The sequence below is a fragment of the Pithys albifrons genome, chromosome 4 (assembly GCF_047495875.1).
Source record: "Pithys albifrons albifrons isolate INPA30051 chromosome 4, PitAlb_v1, whole genome shotgun sequence".
Classification (NCBI taxonomy): domain Eukaryota; kingdom Metazoa; phylum Chordata; class Aves; order Passeriformes; family Thamnophilidae; genus Pithys; species Pithys albifrons.
Window position 1 is genome coordinate 68,378,294 of NC_092461.1, and position 9,763 is coordinate 68,388,056.

The window sequence follows — 9,763 nt, forward strand, 5'->3', positions numbered from 1 at the left end:
TATGGACATATTGAAATATAGAAATGCCATGCAGTGGCTTATGTTAACTACCAGAATAGCTGGCAGATGATGCATTCTTGACTGACCTAAAAAAATGGTAGACTCTTTAGTTCTCTGCTAATTTGGGAAGGAAAAGGCAAACTTTTGGGATTTCTCACTGAAAAAGACAGGGAAATTTGTACAAAGTGCACTTTCTTAATTCTTTCTGTTTCATTCAGATAAATACTAAATTATCAAGTATGATTTTAATCACAACATGGAGGAACATACTGGATGGCCAAGATTCCATAATTTTCTCATAAGCAAAGCTGGCAATCAGTGATGAGAATATCTCTGCCCAGTACTTTTTACCTCCTATCTATCTTTCTGTAACCAGGGACAAAAGAAACAACTACATCAAAGTGCTTTGTCCAGATCCTTAACTGAAAGCACCATCTTATCTCCTGCTGGTCAATGACTTGAATAAACTGTTCTGTGGCTCAGACTCCTTACCCAGAAATATTTTCCAGGAAAGCACTTCATGAACTCTGGACAAAAACCTCTGATTATCCAGAGAGGAAAAGGAAACTAGCTCAATCCTCAAACAGAGGGAAGGAGTACTTACAGAATATTCTCAGAAGAAAGTGTGAGAAGGATGATTTTTGTGATTCAAATTATTTGATCCAACCTGGTGGCACATAGGCACATTCACATTTTAGGCATGGGAGTGAATATGTGTGAAAATACAATACATATTTTTTAAAATAAACTGCATTTAAAATTAATTCCATTTTCATTACATGAGAAGCATATTTTTTGAGAAATCTTATTCTAGACCCTTCTCTAAGACTGTGAAGAAGCCCTAGATAAATATGAATAGTAAGTAGCTTTTCAGGTATCCTCACATTGCTAAAGCATGTAAAAAGAGCTCAAATGTGGATGAGAACCCAGGATACTGCTCTGTTGAATTGGCAGTGTTACTAAAAATATCTGTGGCACTGAGTGAAGTAAAATGAATGTGGTTTAACACATTGCATAGGTCTACTGAATTCAGACTTTATTCTGAAACATTTAAAAGATTGTACTTTTTCCTTTGTGGATGACTCTATTTTAGAAACCTGTTGAATTAATTTTTTAACAAAGTTAAAAACTTTCATTATTAACTAGTTTGTATTAGTAGCCACTGCAGCTATAAATGTGTCCTAGTTTTGTCTGGCATAGAGTTCATTTTTTCCTAGTATAGCTGGTACAGTGCTGTGTTTTGAATTCAGTATAATGCTGATAACACGCTGATGGTTTAGTTGTTACATAGTGCTTATCCTAAATAAAGGACTTTTCAATTTCCCAGGCTCTGTAAGCAAGCAGGTACACAAGAAGCCAGGATCGAGCAGGGCCAGGCCAGCTGACCTGAACCAGCCAAAGGGATATTCCATATTATAGAGTGTCATGCTTAGAGTATAAACTGGGGGGACTCAGCTGGGAGGGGCCAGTCACAGCTCAGGGCTGAGCTGAGCATCAGTCAGCGGGTGGTAAGCAACTCTGTTGGGCACCACTTGCCTATCCTATGGTTTTTTCCTCTCTTTTTGTTATCTCCCTTTTCATTGCTATTATTGTTGTTGTTATTATTACTATCAATTTTTTTTTAAAATTATGAAACTGTACTTCTCTCAACAGACAGGTTTTACCTTTGTTCTGAATCTCCTCCTCATCCCACCTGTGGGATGGGGGAGTGGAATGACCAGCAGCTGCATGATGCTTAGTTGCCATCCAGGGTTAAACCATGACAAAATGTAACCTTACATCCCAGTAAATCTGTGATAGAAAAATGTCACTGTCTTGTAAATCAGCAATTTAATTCCTTACTAGTAATAGAGGTATTAAAAAATTCTAGTTTGAGCAGGTACAAAGTGTGGCTGATCACTGAAAATCTAGAAAAACAGACCCCATAAGTTCAAGAAATACTTTGGTACTTTTTCTGAAAGGAAATTGGATTGAAAGACATGCAGGGGAGATAAATGGTTTAAGACAGTCTAATTAGGAAAGTATGAGAGTTTGATCCACTTTCTTATTACTAAAATATAAGCTTAATTTTTTTCCTCATTTTTCAGATTCCTTCCACTTAATACTGCCTTTGTGAAACTCCCTGAAATCATCATTTATTATTAACTGCAAAAATTACTACATTTTACATACTCCTGAAGAGCTCCTCATTTTTTTCTTGTGTCATGAATTGAACATCCAAAACTGCAAAAAAGAAAATGGATGTAACCTGTGATTACTACTAATTTTAATGGAATATTAAAGTGCTTTAATTTATCATTGTTCAATCCCTCCCAACAGATAATCCTCTTATCTTCTGAAATGTCTGTTTGCTTTACAAAAGACTCATAACAAAATAATGATAATATCAATAATAACAATAATATCAATAACAATAATAACAATAACAGTAATAATAGTAGTAACAACAACAACAACAACAACAACAACAATCATGTTGAAGTGTTGTGAGGGAATCTCTATCACTAGATTTTTTTAGATCAATAGAGACAAACATCTATGAAAACACAGCCACAGGTGGCACTGCCTTAAGCAAGGGGATGGATCTATTCACTTCTTGAGGTGACCCAGTCCCCTCCAGTCCTGCTCTGGCCATTGAGGGTTGAGCCTTTTCTTCCTTGAATAGAAGAGTGGAGCAACATCTTTGTAGAGTGATACCAGAGATCATCGCCCTTCTATGTTTAAGTCCATCCAGTGTGGTTGAATTCAGTTTTTGTGATATCAGGACTAGAGACAGAAAAGTTTGGCCTACCAGTGATGGTAAAACCTGGTTTCAAATACATGAACATATATATTAGTCCAAAAGTGTTGAAAAGAAGTGTGTTTTTTCTCAAAAAAACCCACACCTCAAACAGGCTTTAACGTTTTCTGTCTGCTGTGGCTTAGTCAAGATTATAATTCACATAATCTTAGTGATGCAGAAGAAATATTTATAAAATTTTCATTTTAGGCAGAATACTTCAAGGCACATTTTCATAAATGGCCAAACCAAAGAATGTCTTGTTAAGCACTTTCGCCCTAATTTCCTGAAGCATAAAGCATCCTAGACAGATCCATTCAGCAAAAACCATGCTCCCGTGATGTTTTATGACCTTTCAGCCCTTCAGAAGGCTGCCCTGTTTGGTATGTACATCCTGCGTGGGCAAGCTGAAAGGGTGTATAAAGGGAGGCATGTCACCCACACTGGATATTAAAGCTCATCTACTTCATTTTCATCTGTGCAAATTCTACCCACTTAGGCAATTGCTACATATACACCCACTCAACTGCTTGCAATAGAAAGAAAGTTATTATTACAGTATTTAACTGAAGTAATAACTAGAGCAAGGCCACCTAACCTCTTGAATATCAGGACCTGAATTATATTACAATGTTTATTTGGGGATTCAGTGGTGAATACAGTTCATAATGCTTGAAGTGGTGCACAATCAGCCAGGAGCAGTGGGACCATCAATTAGCCTGCTCTGCAGTGAAGACCTCAGTCCTGACTGTAGTCCAGCTGTGGTATGAGCCTTACAACCCTACTTAATGGAAAGTGTCTAATGAGATAAGGTCATATTTGACTGTGTTTATATGTACATGAGTTTAGAAAATAACCGTATATTCAGATGCACATAATAGTTAATAGCCATGTAATTTGTATATGTGCCTGTCAGTAACATCAATACAGGGCAAGTACACAAAATACACTTCATCCCTGCTAAAAGATGTACACTTACGCCCATCACTAGTATTTTGCCTGCTCATGCCACACTGGGCTTGGTTCATTCTGCTCAGAGTGACGATGAGTTATCAGAGAAACTATGTATGCATGTTTTTGCTGAGGTACCATGGGTGTTGCAACCCAGGAAACAGTGTGCAACTACTGCAAATATTTCTGAACTTCTGTTTGTATTTGGGATGAATTGGATTTTCCTCCCTCTCGTCTGAACTTTATCACAGCAGGTTGTGACATGATTGTCAGGGTCTAGAGACAAATATTCAGAATTTGTATCCTATGAACTATATCTTGCTCTTGGTTACTTTACCAACTGCTTATTGAGCTTTAAGCCATTGACTTGAATGCTAAATAGTCCACTGTGGCACTGAAGTGAATGGAGAGAAATGACCAGATATGTTTCTGATCTGGATTTAGGCTGACCAACTATGAAGCATGAAAAAAGTGTGCTTATGTTCATAAAGAGTATCACCTTTTACAATCTAAATGGCAGGGGGGTTGGGTCCAAATGATCTTTAAGGTCTTTTCCAACCCAAACCATTCTATGATTCGATGATCTACAAAGACTGTCCTCTCTATATGCTGTATTTCTCTCAATATGTGGTATTAATCAAACAACTATAACTAAACAGAAAAACCTAGGTCTAGATACATAAATAGCTCAAGGCTATCAGTGCAGGCAATGAAATCATATGGCTACTGCTGAATTCCAGGAGGCTGGAGGGAGAGAGAAATACAAGGGAGTAGTGAAGGTTGTGGAAAGGAAGGGTTGGGGTTGAGAAATGTCAGTGGGGTTTTACAGATGTGAAGGTGGGTGAGAAACTGGCGAACAGTCTTTTTTTCAAAGGAGCCATGGTGTGTAAAAGAGCTTGGAATGGACAGTAGCATTTCCAGATGATGAGGCTGTGGAGATTCAATAGAGTTTTGAGTCAAAGAAGGGATGCTGGGAAGGGTGCGTCTAATCTGAGAGGGAAGCTTTCATTGTTGACACTTTGATAAACAGAGCAAACAAACTAGAAAACAGGGTGACAGAGACAAGGCAAGGTTTGTTCAAGTGAGATGGAATAATGTGGAGAATAGAAAAAAAACATGTGGAAAGGAGAGCGAGAATCTCAATGTAAAATCCAGTGCTGGGAAAAAATAGGGAGTAAGAATAATGTAGACTGAAATTAGATAAGAAAGAAAGGAAAAATTATATGAACGTCAATAGAGTGGAGATAGATTGGAAGAGAATGCAAAGGACACTTTCAAAATATTGAGGTATAGAGAAAAGAGAGATTACAATACCTGCTAGACACCATATTCCTTTATAAATTGGAAGAGACTCAAAAAATCCTGATGATTTGTTACATCTGTTATCAGAAAATGATCGGCTGAAAACCATTAATAAAGTATGCATGACAAGAAGGCAGGATGAAAACTATGATATAGTGAAGGGTTAACCTTCTGTCAAGTGGTAAAATCCAGTTGCAGTGGTTAGAAGTTTCCAGCCTTGTGGGCTTACAACCACTGTCCCAGCCAGTAGATGCTGAATCTGGAGCCGGATGGCCACATTGACAGCTGTGGAACAGGAGAATAAGACTGAGGATATGAAAAAGAAATAGGGATACTTAGCCAACAAGTAGCCTTGGCTCGCACAATCTTGAGTATGTCAAAGGCATGATTTACACAGAATACTGGACCAAGGAGCATTTCCTGGAGCTAGGAGTAAGTACTCTGTGCTGTTGCTCAGATCAACATCTGCTTCAGGGCAAATGAACTGAGTTAGTTTTTAAGCCACTAATACTGAATGTCAATTGACTTTGTTTCTTCCTTCTGGACAGCCACGTACTTGCAAGCACAGGCTGAGGTTCAGTCCTCAGGTACAGTTTGGCTTGACTGCCAATTTTACATAGGCAAAAACAGAACAAGCTTTCACAGTTAATGTCTGGATTCCCTTGTCTGAGCAATACAGCTCCTTACACCATCTACAGTCAGAAAATTCAATCCATCTCACTGATTTACAAGAATATTATGGGGGGATGTTTCCTTCAATATCCAAATAAAAAGCTCCTTTATTTTCATCAGTGAAACATTTCTTCTAAAAAAATAAAAATAAAAAAACATTTATTCTTTGTCTTGGGTACCACCTTTACAGCTTTCAAGCCTGCCTGCAAAAAATCCCACAGCTCTGGTACTATCCTGATTCCCACATTTTGGCATAAGTGATGGATATGTCTATAGTATCAGTTTAGAAGAAGGAAAAACCCAAAGAGTTCAAGTTCAGCTTATTGAAATTTGAGATCTCCAACACAGTCATCTCTTCCCATTGCTCTACAACATTTCTGGCTGAAGTAAGATCCAGTCCTAAGGACCCACAAAAGCCACCATGATGCAAAAGCCATGCTCCAGAACACGGTCAATTGTTAATCCTGTCTAGGTCCTGGTACTCATGTCCAAGCAAGTATTAAGAGACAGGAAACAAGACTGAGGCACTTTTCTTAGAACCAACACCAAGTAATCAGTTTCTTCTAGCAACAAACTTCACTGCCTCCTAACACAAACAGTCACTTTATGTTAAGCATAGAAACACAATTGTTTAGGTCAGTAAAGACCTTTGTGATGGAGTCCAACCTAACACTGCCAAATCCACCACTTAACCATGCACCACGTTTACATGTCTTTTAAATACTTCCAGAGATAGTGACTTCACCACTGCCCTGGGCAGTCTGTTCCAATGCTTGTCAAACCTTTTGGTGAAGAAAGTTTTCCTAATATCCAGTCTAAACTTTCTCAGGAGCAACTTGAGGTCTTTCTGTCTCTATCGTTACTTGTGAGAACAGGGATCACAGGATTCGAGGTGTGGCCTTATTGGTGCTAAGTACAGTGTGAGAATCATTGCCCTAGTCCTGTTGAACATACTATTTCTGATACAGGTCGAGATGCCACTGGCCTTTTGGGCCACCTGGGCACACTGCTGGCTCACGTTGCCACTGCTGATCAACACCCCTAAGTCCTTTTCTGCCAGACAGTGTTCCAGCCACTCGGCCCCCAGCCTATAGCACTGCATGGGATTCTTGTGAATGAAGTACAGGACCTGACATTTGACCTTGTTGAACCCCATCTCACTTGCTTTGGGCAATCATTCAGATCCCTCTGTACAGCCTTCCTACCCTCCAGCAGATCAACGCCACTCCCAGCTTAGTGTCATCTGTGAACTGATTGAGGGGGCCCTTGATCCTCTCATCCATAGCATTGGTAAAGATATTAAAGATATTAAAGATATTAAAAGGGACTGGCCCCAATACTGAGCTCTGGGGAACACCACTTGTGACAAGCTGACAACTGGATTAAATATTCCAAGTTCTGCTGGAACCATCCTCAATGAAAGGGAGCTAGCTCCAAGCGCAACTCACCTGCCATGTCATTCAAGCACACAGACTGGGAGTGCCAAATTCTGTAACCTATTTATTTCAACTTCCAAATATCAGTAGAAACTCTATTACTTCTCATGTAAATGAATTCAGAACTTCTATTTTTCTCACTGGAAAACTTACTGGAATATAAAATATGCTACAGTTATATTGCCATTAACTCATTTATTCTGTGCTTTGAATGAACTTTGACAGAGTTACTTTTTTACCTTCTTCCTCCCAAAATTATTTAACAGCAACATGTATAGTTGAAATTTCATTTTGATAGGTTAAAAAAGCCACATCCTCTGCCTTATTCTTTGGATATTTTCTGTCCTTGTTTCAATCTAAATTAACCTGTATAAACAAGGAGGAAATAGAATTAAATACAGTATTTCAAAGAGTATCTCAGTCATGCCTTCTATGTTAGCTGTAATGCTTCACTAATCCTACCCGGAACTCTTGTGAGATAAACCCTGAGGTTATACTTACACTTTCCACAGCTTCATGCCATTGGCAGGACTGCCTGGCAGGATGAACAATTAGAAAAGGAAACATGAGTTTTGCTATTTCTCCACATCTTGAACTCCTATTTTCTTAACACTTAATGATCTGGAACACACTGTGTGATGCAGAATACCGGAGACTCCTAATTATTCTTGCTATTCTTCTGTTTCATGGTAACCTTAATTTCACGAAGCTACTAAAAATTCCTTACTACTGGGCCTGGAATTACATCTGCTAGACATTGTTCTTGCATAGATTAAGAAAACTAACTGGTTCAATTCCTACTATGTCTGAACCTTGATTTTTTCACTCCTGTTTTATCATTTCTCCTTCTTCATCTTTAGTATCCACCTGCCGATTCTCCACCTCATTACCTTAATTCAAAATTACAGCAAAGTACTTTTTCAGCCCTATTAATTTTTTATTTCTGTCTCACCTTGGTTGTTACTTTTATTTTTACCTGAAGTTTAACATATGCTCTTGATTCACAAGATAGAGTTTATTATACCATTCAGTTGGTTTTGCTCCATTTCTCATAGAATCTTTATAGCCATGATAATAGACATTGTACATTAGGTAAATTTGTAGATATTTTGGAATCTTCTTTATATAATTTTTTACCATTAGTTTGTCTAAAAATTCTAGACTGATTGAAATTTTGAATCTTTGTAATATATTTTTGCACTCCTTGAGATTCAAATGCCTAAATTCAGATTTCATATAATGGCATGAATTCCTTAGAGTAGTTTTGTCTATCATTAGAAATCTCTCCTCATATCCAAATCTGCTGCTGGAGGCCCATATCAGATTCTTAAAAATACCCTGAAAAAGCCTCATACAATTTTCTTCAAGATGACTCTCAGGAAAAAAAAAACATGAGAAGGAAAAGTAAAGATAGCAATGCAATTATTTTCTTTTTTGTTACACAATGCCATTCACAACTCTTTATTCCAAGGCATTTTTCAATACCCATATTATCATGGTTGTTATTTCATTCTGGTTCTGTTCTTCAACAGCAGTCTTTGTTCTTGCATTTCTATCCAGACTCTTTGCATGATAGTACACCATCATGAAAACACAAGGAAATATTTAAACATGCATATATACAAGAACAAACAAAACAAATACTTTATTTCAGCTACATTGGCCAGTAAGGGTTATGTACAACACTTTTTTGATCTGCTCTGATCATCTAAATGTACTTCTGCCACTTAAAGACTTTATATCTGCATTCTATTGATCTGTCTACTAGCAAAAGCACTTTTCCAATGATTTTCTGCTTCCTGCTAGGCAGGAAGCTGAGCTATCAAGTCTTTTCTTCGCTCACAAGAAAAGTTTTTATTGAACAAGTCTGTCTTGAGCCATAATAGCCAGAAGCCAGCAGAAAAGCATCACTGGTGGATGCTTTTATGCAGATTTGTGACTACTTCCCCTGAACCACAGCTACAACACAGTGCATATGTGGTAAGAAATATACTGCAGCCATGTTTCATTTCATGGGAGCCATGAGAGAGCTGCAATGAGGATGAATGTTGATGTATGAGAAGATGCTTAGACTGGAGCACTGCTTGCTCTGAGTCTTCCGAAGAGTAGGTGGCAAGCTAATATGCTGATGTCTGCTGAAGCAAGACTCTTCAAGTCTGGAGGGAGTCTTGATGCTGAAGAATCCTCTTTGGGAATAAATCCAACCCGACAATCTTTGCAAATCCCCTTTACAGTGTTACTGAATATTCTTACTTAGTCAGCAGAACACTTTCAAGTTTGGGTAACTCTTTTGTAAAGCAGTGTCACACTGGGAACAGCAGCTGGTGGGCAGTTGGGCCTTTGTTCAGAATTTGTTTCAGTCCTGAATCAGTATGCTGCATTCTGGAAGAGACACCAAGTTCTCTCTCAGAATCCTTTCCATTCTTAGGAAGTTGATTCTAATAAGATATACTTTCTTTTTCCTGGTGTTCACCTCGGAAATCAGATTCTAGCTTCTGCTCCTCTTCATTTGTAAGTTACTGTTATTCCTCAATTTCTTGTTCTGTTTCAAATCAAATAAATGAAATTCTATCAACTGTCTTAAACAGGTTGGATTGGATATTTTCTGAACTGTAAAGGTGGT